The 15,951-nt window shown below is 45.1% G+C and overlaps 1 protein-coding gene across 2 annotated transcripts in view; it reads left to right on the top strand.

Moving 5' to 3' along the window:
- LOC147896484 (flowering locus K homology domain-like) overlaps positions 1–15,951 on the top strand; it is a 76,326-nt gene that overhangs the window by 29,697 nt on the left and 30,678 nt on the right. The window lies entirely within an intron of this gene.

The raw sequence follows: 15,951 nt of genomic DNA, 5'->3' as shown, positions 1-15,951 counted from the left end.
GGGGGAACGCTTCGATAGAGGTTTGAGATCTCTAGGCTAGCTGGACAGTGCCTACGTTGCAGATAGTTGGGGCACCTAGCCTGAGACTGTCCTAGAGGGTAGACATGACCTCGCCCTTCGAGGGCGAGTGGATCCCGGTAAAAGGGAAGAAGCCGCCGAGTAAATGGACTTGGAATAATCGGAGATGGATATTAAGACGCAAGGCAAAGGGGCGGTTGGGGCGAGAGTCAGCCTCCCCTTAGGTGGAGCAGACAACGGAGAGGGGGTTCTCGCTTTTGCAGTGGATCCTTCGAGCGCTGAGCATTCAGACATGCAGTCTCCAGCGTAGGAGCATGGACCGGATGTGTAGATGTCAGATGCTCCCCCAAAGGGACCCTCTTTGGACATGGAGGAGGCGCATCAGCACCATCAAGCCCTGTCACAGCAGTAGGCACCCTCCTCTTCGGCGTAGCCTTCCCTTCCTTCGGATCCCTTTTCCCTTCCCCTTCCCCTTCCCCTTCCCCCTTCTCCTCCTCCTCCCTCTCCCCGTTGTCCTCTGGATCCCCTCGCTAAACCCCCTGCTCCACCCTCTATAGCAGAGCTGTCCGCCCCCCCCTCCTCCGGTCCCCTCTTGCCCTTCAGGCCCCTAGCAAGGGCAAGGGATCGGCCTTCAACTCAGCCCCTCCCCCAGAGCTGATGGCAGGAGCTCCCCCTTAGAGGACCTCGGCCTCACGACATGAGTCAGAGGGTAGCAGGGCCCCCTCTCAGGTCTCGGAACCGAAGTTGCGACCTAGACTTCCCTTGCCAAGAGAGTTTTGGCATTTGGGGCCATGGAACTACGTAGCTATTCCATATTCCTATCATGTTCCTCTTGAAATGACAGCTCTGATTCTGCAGGCCTGAAAGGGGGGATCATTCAATGTGATCGGATCCCACACCTATCCTTTCTGGGGTATGAAGTTTGCCTCCACAAAAGAGAAGAAGTGGACGCCGAAGATGTTTCATGACATGATAGAGGAGTAACTGTCCCGCATAATGGACGAGTGGATGTGGCCATATGGGTTGGACCTGTGTCTTGCCTATGGCTCGTCAGCTTTCTTCCAGCTTGATTTCACGCCAGAGAGATCGGGCTCAAGACTGGCAGTAGGAGTGATCCGGTTGCCACCGAAGCAAAGATTCATTCGACAGAGCAACACTGGATGTTACAAAAGTGGGCAGAGGCGTTCCGGGCAAACTTTTCCTTCATGATGCCGTGGGCTCGAAAGGTGGGAGTAGAGCCGGTGGCTACTTTGGTCCGTAGGCGCACGGACACACACTACTCTCCCTCTTATTGGAACAAGCTCCCACCCATAGGCGAGCTTTGTTCTCTTTGACATCTTCCTCTTGAGCTGGACAGTGGTGAGTTTGAACGTGCATGGACTCCATGATCGTGCACGTAGTCAGCTTGAGTACTCGATTCACTTCCAGGAGTTGCAGAGGGCAGTGGTAGCAAGGTCAGATGACCTCCTCTTGATCCAAGAACATATGTTCATAGCAGCGGATATCGCAAGTTCCCAATCACCTCCTCCTCAGTAGGGGGCTCGAGGTCTGTTCCCTAGCAGTTGGTAGGAGTGGAAGGATGTGTATCTCAGCCTCGTAGGTAGTGGCTTCTGAGGTTTTTGATTAGGACGAGCTGATAGTATACATGGCAGTGTGGATGGGCCTTCACGTGGGAGGCCAGGATAGGGATTTTGAACGTCTATGCACCAGCATGTAGATAGCATCGGCTGACCTTTTGGAGATGCTTGATAAAGTGCCTCCCAGATGTCGACTCGTGGATTGTAGGAGGCGATTTCAGCAATCTAGAGTTTGTGGACGATAAGTAGGGGAGGACCGCTTTCTCCTAGATGCTAGTAGTAGAGAGGGGCACCTGGGAGCAGTTTGTTTTTGCGATTAGCGGAAGTGACCCTTGGCAAGAGGCAGAGTTTACTAGGACTCCAAGCAGCCGACACTTCTCTTTTGGGTAGAGGAGACATGATAGGTTGTTGGAGTGCCTAGATATGTTGGGGACTGGGCTCTATGCAGGGGGTATCTACTTTCATCGTAGCAAGTACCACGATGTTCGTTCAATCTTCGACCATACTTCACCTAGAGCAACCCCTTCCGGATCTCCCCCTGAAGGGGATCTATATCCTAGACAGCTCCCTTCAGGAACTCCATAGCTGCGATCTGGCAGCAGCGAGAGGGAGGGCCCCTGGCGGACTGGGCAGCTTGGGTAGTAGAGGCGGTGTAGAGGAGTAGCGCATAGCTTCACTCCTAGACATTCAAGAGGGTGGTGATGATGTCAGTTGGGATGTCATAGTAGCTAGTCCTTGCTATGCGTGATGGAGTTGATGGTTTTCAACCTTATGAGTGATTATCATGCGTGATGGAGTGTGGTTGTGTGGATTTGTATGTGTGAGAGCATATTTTTATACTATGGTCTACACCCACTGTTGGGTGCTGATGACGTCAATGGGGATGTCATAGTAGCTAGTCCTTGCTATGCGTGGAGTTTATGGATTTCAACCTTATGAGTGACTATCATGAGATTGAAACCGCACTATGTTGTGTTTTTAGAGGATGAGTTTAGGAATTTTCCTGGATTCATCTAGGTGTATGCTTCTGCCGCATTAGCGGACATGCAAATTTCACCTTGTGCAATTTTATCCATGTTGCGGCCTGCTGGTATTGCGTTAATTCTTTCTATCTTAATTGGTGCATTGCCCTAGCAGCTAGATTTAGATTTAGATGCTCGTTTGGGACAGACTAAAATGAAATTGTCTAGACTCCACAAGAAGTTGTAGCTTGAATGAAGAGATTTTGGACTACTTTTTGATTAGCCTTCTTCTTTAGTGCTTTGTCATGATTGAGTCTGCCCTTCACCTCCAGAGTGCCGACAGAAACTCAGTACAAAGACTTTGTATAAATGGATGCTCAAGTATGTTCCTGGATTCATCTAGATATATGCTTCTGCCATATTAGCGGACATGCAAATTTCACCTTGTGAAGTTTTTGTCCATGTTGCAGCGTGCTGGTATTGCGTTAATTCTTTCTATCTTAATTGGTGCGTTGCCCTATCAGCTAGATTTAAATGCTCGTTTGGGAGAGACTAAAATCAAATCCTCTAGACTTCCAAGCAGTTGTAGCTTGAATGAAGAGATTTTGGACTACTTATTGATTAGCCTTCTCCTTTAGTGCTAGCCTTCGTCATGACTAAATCTGTCCTTTACCTCCCGAGTGGTGATAGAAACTCAGTATACAAAGACTTTGTATAAACGGATGCTCAAGTATGTGTGGGTGTGTGGATTTGTATGTGTGAGAGCATATTTTTATACTACGGTCTGCACCCACTGTTGGGTGATGATGACGTCAGTGGGGATGTCATAGTAGCTAGTCACTGTTATGCGTGATGGAGTTTATGGTTTTCAACCTTATGAGTGACTATCATGAGATTGATACTGCACTATGCTGTGTTTTTAGGGGATGAGTTTGGGAATGTTCCTGGATTCATCTAGGTATATGAGGGAGAGAGCGCTGAGAAGGGATCTGGCCTCCATAGGGCGCCTCAGTGGGCAGAGCTTGGCTCGCAGTGGCTCAACGAGAGAGATTAGGCTTCGCGATTGAACTTGCATGATATGGAGGTGGGGAGGGCCGAGTTCTCGTATCCACTCTTCCTGTGCCAGATGGGTGCAATAGGTAGATAGGATGACTCGGCAGTTCTTCCAGGTCACCGGGCCAGGCTCAGCTGGTATGCAGTTGCTGGGACTGAGAGATGCACATGGACAAATGCGTACGGACCCCTAAGAGATTCTAGCAATGACCACGGACTTCTATAGGCAGTTGTTTTAGATAGAGGAGGAGACTCTAGCTTCCCTTGTGGGCAGAGAGGCAATGTGGGAGCAGGTTGCGGTAGTGGTCTCTCCGAGCCTGAGCACACACTTAGAGGCCCCTTTCACGGAGGAGGAGCTCTGGGAGGCCCTCAAGGCGCTTCCCCATCAGAAGTGCCCAGGGCAGGATGGTTTGACTGGGACTTTCGTTTCTTCTGGGAGCATATGCGTGCTCTGCTCCTACAGGCCTGGACAGAAATTTTTGACACAGGCTCTCTCCCAGTCCCTGAGTCGCGGCCGGCGGATCTGCTTGCTCTGGAAAGGGGGGACAGTTTGTACATTCGACAGTGGAGGCCGATTACACTACTAGAAATCGCATACGAGATCTTAGCCAATTTCTTGCGTTCGAGGTTAAGGCCCCACCTTCTAGATATCATCCGTGAGACGTTTCTTTAAACAGCCCACCAATTTACTGCCTCTGCAAGTGTCCTATGCCAGGCTAATGCTACCCCTTCCAAGAAGTGGGATAGGAATTGGGCCCATATAGCCTCTGACCTGCAACACATGCGGCTGGCTCTCACAGAATTTCTGAGATAAGCCTCAACATCCTCCCTCTCTCTGCCTTGGAAAATTGGTATCTCCACCATCTTCACCACTCTGTCAAATCACACCTGCAAACAAAGAAAAGAGCAGTCCCAAACTACCCACACCGCCCTTTTTACAGAGGCCACCCAATCAAAAGAAAGACGTTACAGCAGTGATCTCTCCACACAAGGCGACACCCAGATGAATAGTCAACAGCCCTAAAATGCAGTTGGCATGAAAAAAATGTCCCAGACCCTCTAATTTCTCAGTCAAACTGCTTGTTACCAGCAAGCTGGACCCTGTCAACAGTCAACTGTATGCTGATTTTGACCTGCAAATTGACTTTTACTCACTGCTCTGACTGTCTCTGGCATCAGTACTCATATGCCCAACCACAATTGCTACTGGAAGGTCAAATTCAAACTCCCTAAAAGAGCACACCTGAAAAGCTAAATAAGCCGGATAGGGTGTGGATGGGTTCATATGGTACACGGCATAGTCGGGCCCCATTGCAAAGAAAAACTTGTAATTTACTTGTATTGCTTCCATCTTCACATAAAACAACTATCCAATTTATGACTTACAACACTAACCACACTCTTGCATAAGCCCCTTCTGGATCTCCCAATTTGGTGGTCAAATTGACTGTTTTGAAATGCTGCCCGGAGTCAACTGTTGACTGTGTAATGACAGTTTTTGACTGAGTAATAGATTGTAGCTGCGCACCAACACCATGTATCAAGAGCTGATTGCACTGTGCACACGTTGGGGCACTCTTTTACACCAAAAGCCCCTTCTAAATCATTCAATTTGATGGCCAAACTGGCTTATTCAGCATGCTGTGCATCGTTAAAGTGTTGACTGTGCCTTAAGTTTTGACCGGAATATTGACTTCCACTAATATCTTTGACTGTTCAGTTGCCATACCATGGCATATGATCAGGCCTCACAGTGCACAAAAACCCCTAGAAGTACCCTCCAAAATCAAGCCTCAACACACACAAAATAGCCTATCTGTATTTTCTGTTTCAACCTGTAATGCTCCCATCAATTGTCCACGAGGCATATTCTTTTTGTTTCCCATGATTCTCTCAGGGGATTCTATTTCCCTCAACCTTCCTACATGGATCTTGAAGATTTCTTGTCAACCACCTCCAGTTATCAAAGCCGCCATCTATATGCCGGGTACCATCCTAACAACATTGTTCCCTCAATTGCCTGTGTCAGCTTTGTTCTATCGGTCCTCTTCTTCATTGATCTCACCTCACCTTTCTCTCAATTTGCATCAATTTACAACACCTCTCCTACATCTTGTTATCCTCTTCCTCATAGCCTTTCACAATGTCACCTTTTATTCGAGGCATTAGTGACCTTCCTCTACGTGCACCGTTTTTCAGCCTACACGCTATCCCTATCTCCACAAATTTCTTCATTACAATTGAGACGCAAGCAAAGCAGCCTCATGGTCATTCCAATTGCATCATGTCTTTTTCATTAGCCTGTTACCAATTCCTTGGCAGTCGTCTTCTGTCTTTATCACCTTTCACTTCTCGGTGGAAGTTCGCAAGCTACCTCTTGTGGCATCATGCCAACAACTGTTGTGTTGAAGTTGTGAATTTCATTTTCTCCCTTCGTTACCAAAAGCTTACTAGACGTCCCCACCAAAAAAGTGAGTGTGGATTTTTATACACGTGCTGCGCATGTTCGTGTTGTGGAGCAATATGTTGGGAAGCAAAGAGGTATGGGTGCTTAGACCCATGCTTGAGGATGCCTTGGACTTTTTCTTGAGGGACCTCATGCTAGAGCTGATGGCTCGCTCTTTGGATGAGTGGATACAGGCACACAAGGGGTCATTGAGACAAGTTTTGGGATACAAGGGTCAATGCCCACTAGTGAGCCGCCAATGAGAGGACCGAGTGGCATGACATCACAAGATGTATAAGGTTGGGGGATTGCCACATGGCAGTGAGATGCAGGGGGGTCACCTGCAGGAGGAACCAGGAGACACTGAATCCCCTTAGCAAGGTATGCGACAGAGGGAGGGGGAACAACAGCTTGAGTGGGGGCTTCTGGTCCCCTTTGGTGCGAGGTTTATCTAGTTGTAGGTGTGGTGTACCCATTCGGTCACCTTTGTACAATGTTGGTACTGTACACATTTATCAGTTTTGCTGCATGTGGAGTGCTTCTTTTGTATATTTGTGTGCGCAAGCTTATAGGTGAGATCTTGAGTGTTGCGTGATCTTAGGGAACATTCCGTTTCTGTCGTTTAGCTAACCTCGATTATTTTAGCAAGCTATGGTCCTGAGAGAAACTGTCATCAGCTTGTGCTTTCAAGTGTCCAATTGGTCTTGGTTTCATAACATCACTGTTTGGGACAGTACAGCTCACAAAGCATATATCACAACCATTAACCATTGCATGATCACCATTTGGCATTTATCCATTTGTTCACAAACAAAACCACTGAAAAAGGGATGGAGGCTAGAATGCCCCTGCTCAACAGACATAGACAAGTGCACCCGATTGGCCCCAAACAGCGTGGCGCCCCTTTCGGTATTTCTTTATATTTCACAGTGAAATGATTACAACTTGCATCTAGGAGACCTTCCCTGCAACTGAGCACGCAGCCCCAATTCACTGAGCCTTCGCAAGGCTTTCAAGCATAGAACACCATCACATAAGTGCACTTAACTCATAGGCTCAATCCAAAGGCATTCGCTTTTCCGAGTGCAATTCCATTGGCTGTCCAGATGCAATCACACTGCACCTCAGCTGCACTCTCTTTGAGTGGTTTCCAGATGGCATTCACAAAGCTTTTCAAAGCTCCAAAATAAAATCAGCAAAGTACCCAACCAAAGAATGACTCATGTAGCACTGCCTGGGCAAGTGTGAGCCAAGAAAGGGGCGGCACACGAGGCCAACCAATAGCTTATGGCAAAAAGAAATTGCAGTAGCAAAATCACAACTCACCAAGTACTGAAAACTCGAACCAAGTCCTCAAGAGGACATAGTAGCCAATGCCCAATTGCATTCTCAGCCAAAGAGGAGTGCAAAGGCATGAAGAAAGAGCATTTACAAGAGCCGACCAGCAAGAATTCCACTGAAAAATGCGAAAAGAAGCACTTTTGTCGCGAAGAAGTGGGAGTTCTTGGGCTCAAAAGAAGCGTGCTTCAGAGAGGAATGCATTGAGAAGGTTTTGGAGAAGTTTCATCGCCGGAAAGTCCTCCAAAACTGAGAAAAACCAGTCAACCAGCGCGTGGGACCACTCGAAATTCAACAGAAAGCTGTAGCTTTGCAAGAGGAGAGGCCCAGGAGGCGGTAGAAGCAAAAAGGTCCAGAAAAAGCCACTTTTGCAAATTCGACCAGCAAAAGAAGTGCTCAGCTCCTGCCCGTTCTACTAAACGCACGGAGGGAAAAGCATATCACTACGAAGGGGAGGCAGAGGGGAAGCCATCGGGCCAAACGGAAGTCGAGGAATCTAAACGGGTGAGGAGTTATGAAGAAAAACGGAATTCAGCTGAAGGAGGCTGAAAAACGAATCCAAAATCTCATTAAAGGGAGAAGATGAGAGAGAAAACCACACCTGTGAAGTTTAGAAGGCCCAGGAAGGTCCAGGAATGGCAAAGGAGCATGTAGAAGGCACAAGAGCCACCTGGAACTCTAGGGGGGCCACTGAAGGTACATGGCCCTCTAGGGGGCCCATTAAAAATGCCACATCATCATTTCCCAACAACCACTCTTTTAATTCCTTGGAATGCCTTTGGGCCTAGGGATTAATTACGCTTATGTGCTAGGCACCATGCCGCATTTAATTACGCATTATTAAGCCCACGCTTGGACTTTTAAAACCAAAGTTGTCACGGTCTTGTAGTACATTAAAGTACTTAAAATTTCACGTCCCCGTGACATATCCCTCTCTTGAAACAGCAAACCACAATTTGCTGCCCCAAAACACAGGAGTGAGCATGAAATATAGCATAAGAGAGTATACAAGAAAGCCGCAGCTATAGTATACAGAGACAGTGAAAATATGGCTAGGAGAGGCATGCATCCATCCATATACACTGCTCAAAATCTATGTCATCCTCGGTTATCCATAGTCAAGATGCATCAATATCATGAAGTCTCATAGCAGAAATACTGTCAGCTCAGTATCTCGGATGAAACGTACAGTGTCATCAAGCGACCTCATGAAATCACAGTGAGACCGTCTATACCGAGGGCGTGGAGGTGCTACCCCCCTCTTGAACACCAGGTAATGCTCCAGACACTCGCTCTGCTGAACTACTTGTCGAAGCCTGGACCGCAGTCGGCTCTAATTGGAAAGCATCAAGGTAAAGCTGCAATATCCCAGGTGAATCTGCCAGTTCACCTTCCTCCATCCATTTCGCATCAAGTGATGGGTAATATTGAAATTTTACCAAGTAGCGACGGATAACTTTACCCTTGAGCTTTCTATCCCTGTGTGCCAGAATCTGCTCTGGGACCAGAAGTTCATCCTATTCTTCCACTTCAGGTTGCACCTCATCAGGTAAATCCTCGGGAATATCTCCATGATATTGCTTTAATAAGCTCACATGAAAGGCATTATGTATCTTTCAATGCGGAGGCAACTTCAGCCTGTAAGCTACCTCGTTTATCTTTTCATAAACCTGGAAAGGACCATAGTAACGCATGTTCAGCTTTGTGTACAACCTTTCCTTGCCTTTCTTATTTTTCAGCCTTGCCTTCTGAAAACGCAGCAAAACCCAATCACCTTCTGTGAATACCAATTCCCCGCGGTGCTTATCTGTTGCTCTTTTTTGCTTGTCCTGACTTCTTTGCAAGGCATATTTGATCTTCTTGTAAGCCTGCTGTTCAAGGCTTTCCACAAAACGATTAGCTTCGAAGATTTTCTCTTTTGTATGCAAAATGGGAGGTATCTTCTTGGCACCTTCCACTATTTCAAAAGGTGCTTTACCTGTGGATGTGTGCACCGTATTATTGTAAGCATATTCCAGCAAAGGCAAATAATGCTCCCATTTGCTTTTGTTTTCTGAGACATAGCATTTAAACATATCCAAGATGGTAGAGTTTTCCTGCTCCGATTGTCCATCAGACTGAGGGTGAAAAGATGACGAAAAATTCAGCGTAGTGCCCATATTTTCAAACAGTCCTCTCCAAAAGAGGCTGGTCATCCTCGGATCTCTATCACTGATTATGGATTCAGGCATCCCATGATACTTGAAGACATGCTGCAAAAACAATTTGGCCATTTGATCTGCTGTAATTTTCTCTCTTACTGGCACAAAGTGGGCTTGTTTGCTAAACGTGCAAATTATTGTCCACAATCCATCATGTCCAGTAGGAGTACGTGGAAGATCAAACACAAAATCCATAGCTATGCTTTGCCATGGTCTATCCAGAATTGGCAAAGGGTGTAACAACCCAGGTGCCTTCTGCCTGTCAAACTTTACTTTCTGACAAACCATGCATGTTCTCACATATTCTTCGACATCTTTCCTTAAAGATGGCCAATAAAAGTATTGCTCCACTGCTGTAATTGTTGCTGTAATTCCCCTATGTCCTGCATATGGAGGAGCATGACTTTCCATTATGACTTTCTGTCGCATCTGATCAGTGACACAGAGTCGTCCATGCATCAAAATGAAACCCTCTTTCAACATATAGTGATCATGCCTTTGACCATCAGAAAGCTGATCATAAATAGTTGAAAAATCAGCATCATTAACATACTGGTCTTTCATCATATCTAACACATTGTTGTAAGCAATGCTCACTGCTGAAACACTAGGTTTCTTGGAGACTGCTTCAGGCTGTGGTTTCCTGGAAAGTGCATCAGCCACGCCATTTTTGTTACCCGGCACATGTACAATTTGAAAATGAAACATTGAGAGGAAGTTAGCTCATCTCATGTGCTTTTCAGATAATTTTCTCTGCGTGAGAAAATATCTAAGTGACTGATGATCTGTCTGCACATAAAAATCAGCTCCAAGAAGGTAATGTTTCCATGTGGTCAAATCATGTATCACTGCTAACATTTCCTTCTCGTATGTCTGCAAGTACAATTCAGCATCTTTGAGAACTCTACTCTCATATGCAACCACTCTGCCATCCTGCATCAAAGTGCCTCCTATGCTATTTCCACATGCATCACAAGTTACAGCAAAGGGTTTTGCAAGATCTAGCAAGATAATAACGGGTTCAGAACACAACTTTTGCTTCAGCTCTTCAAAAGCTGCATTTTCCTTTGGTCCCCAATGAAACGGTACAGCTTTCTTTTGTAAAGCATGCAAGGGAGAAGCAATTTCTGCCAAGTACTTTATAAACCTCCGATAGTATGAACACAACCCAAGGAAGCTTTTGACTTCATGCAGATTTTTCAAAATTGGCCAACTCCTTATGGTCTCAACTTTTGCAGGATCCATCTTGACTCCATCCTTTGACACTATATGACGGAGAAAATGAATCTCATGCATAAAGAACTCACTTTATTTGGTGTTGATTAATAGCTTGTGTCTTTTCAACTCTTGAAACACAATAGTGAGGTGTTTCCCTGTGCTCCTGCTCATTTTTAGAGAACACAACGATGTCATCGAAGAAAGTGCCCACAAACTTTCTGTGTGCTCTAAAAATTCTGTCCATCATTCTATTGAAAGTGGCAGGTGCATTAGTCAAACCAAAAGGCATCACAAGAAACTCATATAAGCCAAATGAAGTGCGGAAGGCAGTCTTGTAGACATCTTCAAGCCGTATCCTTATCTGATGGTATCCACTTTTAAGGTCAATACGACTGAACATTGAGGAACCTTCCAACCGATCCAATATATCATCAATGCATGGAATTGGAAAACGGTTCTTAATTGTGACTTTATTCAAAGCCCTATAATCAATACACATTCTCCAACTGCCATCCTTCTTTTGCACAAGCAACACAGGGGAACAGTAAGGAGAATTACTTGGCTGTATTAGTTCCTTTTCCAAGAGTTCCTTCACTTGTGACATTATTTCTTCCTGTTGTGCCTTACTGACACGATAGGGAGGTATATTAGGTGGTGAGCTTCCTGGAATTATATCAATTTGATGATCCTCGGGCCTCTTGGGAGGTAATTCTTGATGAAGTGCATCTGAGAAACAATCCTGAAAATCTGAAATAAAAGCAGCCCTTTCTCTATCTAAAGTAGAAAGAGTAGAGCCTTCCTGAACTGGTTGGCTGTCCTCTTTGACAAAAATCAAGTACGCTGAAATATGACGCTTTATTACATTGGAAATACAAGAAGCTGAAACTATAGGGATGGACTCCCCTTTCAACTTTACATCAAGTACATGATTTTTGCCTCTATGAGTTAAAGAAATCTTCTTGTTTCTCATCTGCACATCAGCCCCCACCCTCTACATCCAAGGCATCCCAAGCAAAGCATCACACTCTGGCAAAGGCATAATGTAGAAGTCCTCTGCATCCTGATATCCTTGGATATGCATCCTCAACTTGCCAATGATAGGAGTGACAGGTGTGTTGAGTTCAGGGTTGGCCATATCACACATGCCGGATGGCCCCATTTCCTCAGGCTTGATGCCAAGCCTTCCTGCCATATCAGGAGTTATGAAATTTGCCTTTGCCCCAGAATCAAAGAAAAACAAACAATTTTGATTTCTGATTTTTCCCCATGCTCTGCACATCTCAGTCTTTTTCATTTCCTTTTCATCATGTGCATGTGGCAAACTCCCAATCACATCTGGAAGAAGTCCTGCGGAAGGTTTAGGCTTTTTGCCCTTCCGATCAGCCTGTTTATCACCATTCTTATCATCATCTGACCTGTCTCTTTTCTTGAATGGGCAATCATAAGAGTGGTGTCCCTCTCCTTTGCATATAAAACATTTGTTTTGCTCCATGAGTGACTTTTTCTCTTCATCAGATAACTTGGTATGGGGCTGTTTATTAGGCTGTCCACGCCTTTGACCAGCTTTGAATTGGGCTTTTCCTCCCTTTTGAAACGGTCGTTTGCCATAATTTTTATTTTCAGATTTGATGTCCTTACCCTGGTGTTTGGCAGCCCGTTTGTTGTCTTCTTTCATTCTGTCCATAAAGCCCAAATTCTTCTCCTGCATCCATGCATATGCTGTCCTTGCAATCTCAATTAATTGAGTCATAGAACCCACCTTGGTTTTGATGCAATAATCAGGTAGCTCACTAGGCAATCCACAACAGTACCTCTCTATTTGCTCTTTCAAAGAAACATGCCTGTAAGAGCTCAATGGCAGCAAAACATCCCAAAACCTCTTGGTGTAATCATCAAGATTCTTGCAAAGTTTGTATGACAAGTCATGCCAGTGTGAAAGTACTTCAACTTCAAAAGTTGGAGTGAGCCAAGTAAATAGAACACTTGCTTAAATTCCAGCCAAGTAGTAGGTCCATCTCCATGAAGCATAAGGTTGGTGTACCACTTAAGTGCATTGCCTTTCAAAAATGTGGCAACCTTCCTCATCTTCGATGCTTCTGTAAACAAACCCCCAAGAAATGCAGCGTCAAACTGTTGAAGGAATGTGAGGGCTTTGTACCTGTCCTGTACTCCATTATATGTATCAAACTTGACATGAGAACCACCATCCTTAAATTCTTTATATACATTTGATATTGGCTGTCCCAAAGATGCCTGTATACTTGCAGCATTCCCTTCACTAGGGAGAGCCATGCTTGGCTGAACATTAGGCATGGGTGCATATGCTGTGGCTTGCATGCCTGGCTGCATTCCCACATTGTCATACATGGCTTGCTTTCTATGCCCAATTGGCGGTGAAATCAACATAGCATCAAAGATAGAATCTGTACCAAAATATTCAGGTTGCTGCCTCAAATATGGCTGAGGTAGTTGAGCCACATTTATGGACTGCACATTATTATTTTGAGGAGTAGAAGTACCCAAACCAAGGCCTTGTGCTGGCTGCTCATACTGTTGCACTGGCTGTACTTTTTGTACCTCTTTCTCAAGTGCTCTTTTGGGTGATTCCTCTCTCTTGGAAGTCACTTTTTGAGTCATTTTTGGTGGCTTTCCCTCATGGGAAACTGATGCATGAGTGTGCGGTCCGCCATGAGAAGCTGATGTATGTGTGTACTCACTCTTTCGGTGCTTGTGCTTTCTTGATTTCTTCTTCTTCTTGGCATTTGTTTGCACAATCTGAGCCAAATTTTGAGCCAGCTGAGTCAAAGCAGTCACTGCACTTGTAAGCTGTGCATTCAACATAGTAGCATCATTTGACTCACTGCTAGAACTAGTATCACCGTTGAGCTCAGTTGTAGCTTCATGTGTGGCCTGCTCAAAAGGCATTTGTTGTGCTCCCTGCAGCTGTACACTAGCTGGATCATTAAGGCTTTCGTGCCTTCTCCTTTGAGGAGTTGTGGAGCTCTCTTGCTCATAGGTACTCACCATGTTTATGGTTGTAATATTCAGCTGTCAAAAAGTGCAGCAAAGATATCCTTCCACCAAACTACCGAGGCCCACCTCTTGAGAAAGAGTGTGTGGTATCCCGGCAATGGAACCAATGAAAACGGCCTCTAATCACTCAGAGGGCAGTGGAACTAAACCTTTAATCACTTCAGCACTTATTTACAGCTCACAAAGCATATATCATAACCATTAACCCTTGCATGATCTCCATTTGGCATTTACCCATTTGTCCACAAACAAAACCACTAAAAAAGGGATGGAGGCTAGAATGCCCCTGCTCAACAGACATAGACAAGTGCACCCGATTGGCCCCAAACAGCGTGGCGCCCCTTTCGGTATTTCTTTATATTTCACAGTGAAATGATTACAAGTTGCATCTAGGAGACCTTCCCTGCAACTGAGCACGCAGCCCCAATTCACTGAGCCTTCGCAAGGCTTTCAAGCATAGAACACCATCACATAAGTGCACTTAACTCATAGGCTCAATCCAAAGGCATTCTCTTTTCCGAGTGCAATTCCATTGGCTGTCCAGATGCAATCACACTGCTGCTAGGCACCATGCCGCATTTAATTACACATTATTAAGCCCATGCTTGGACTTTTAAAACCAAAGTTGTCACGGTCTTGTAGTACATTAAAGTACTTAAAATTTCACGCCCCCGTGACAGGAAGCATCCTAAAGAAGATGAGGTGTTTGCCCTCGATATGAGCCTAGAACATGCTTCAATGATATCACAAACATCACTGTGGATTAAGCCAGTGGTATTGTTAAGCTGGTGACCAAGCATAGAAGACTTGGGCTAACAGTTTGTATATGTCTACCTGTACGTTAGGGGTGTCAAGGATGTCCATGAGCACCAAAGTATAATCATGTGCTGGAAAGCCAAATAATTTTATATATAATCTCTTGTTGGAAACATGACCGCCTTCTTTGGTCAATATCATGGGTGTTTGGTAGACAGTGTGATCAATAGAATTGTTTGGTTTTTGGGTGCCTTGATGGAGGGTATCTTAAGTGGTACATGTTCTGCTTTTTCTTATAATAAAAGTTGGAATTGCCAATTGCCCTAGATATGTGTTTTAGGATTACTACTACTTGGCAAGTTTGCATCATTTACTAGTCCTCTAGGGATTTTGCATTGTTCTTTCTTATGTCCCTAGCTTACAGTCTTGCTAAATGTGCGATGTTTTGACAGGCACATTTGTCTACTGTTTTCTTGTTTGCGCTATTTTATCCAAACCGTAACACTATTGATGGTGGCTATCATACCTTTTCTTGTGCTGTCTTGATTCAGCTAGCCATTTGAAGAATGCATACTAATTGCGTAAGCTTATGCTCAAAGTGCCAATGCCATAAATGCTGAGGCTGAAACTCCCATCTGTGCAGCTTGCTTGTAATAACCTTGTTAGCATTTGTAGGTATAGTCTATGTAAAGGTCGTGAGTATGTGTGGGTGTGTGTTTTTGTATGTGTGAGAGCATACTTTTATACTACGGTCTACACCCACTGTTGGGCGCTGATGGCGTCAGTGGGATGTCATAGTAGCTGGTCCTTGCTATGCGTGATGGAGTTTATGGTTTTCAATCTTATGAGTGACTATCATGAGATTGAAACTGCACTATGTTGTGTTTTTAGAGGATGAGTTTGGGAATGTTCCTGAATTCATCTAGGTATATGCTTCTGCCGTATTAGCGGACATGGAAATTTCACCTTGTGAAGTTTTCGTCCAAGTTGCAGCAAGTTGCGGCCTGCTGGTATTGCGATAATTCTTTCTATCTTAAATCGTGCGTTGCCTTATCAGCTAGATTTAGATTTAGATGCTCATTTGGGAGAGACTAAAATGAAATCGTTTAGACTTCACAAGCAGTTGTAGCTTGAATGAAGAGATTTGGACTACTTTTTGATTAGCCTTCTCCTTTAGTGCTAGCCTTCGTCATGGCTGAGTTTGCCCTTCACCTCCGAAGTGCCGACAGAAACTCAGTACGAAGACTTTGTATAAAAGGATGCTCAAGTACGTGTGGGGGTGTGGATTTGTATGTGTGAGAGCATACTTTTATACTACGGTCTACACCCACTGTTGGGCGCTGATGACG

The sequence above is a fragment of the Dipteris shenzhenensis genome, chromosome 11 (assembly GCF_047967505.1).
Source record: "Dipteris shenzhenensis isolate YYH24624 ecotype China chromosome 11, Dip_SZ_1.0, whole genome shotgun sequence".
Taxonomy (NCBI): Eukaryota; Viridiplantae; Streptophyta; class Polypodiopsida; order Gleicheniales; family Dipteridaceae; genus Dipteris; species Dipteris shenzhenensis.
The sequence above is the reverse complement of the archived record's forward strand: the minus strand, read 5'-3'. Positions and strand labels throughout refer to the sequence as shown.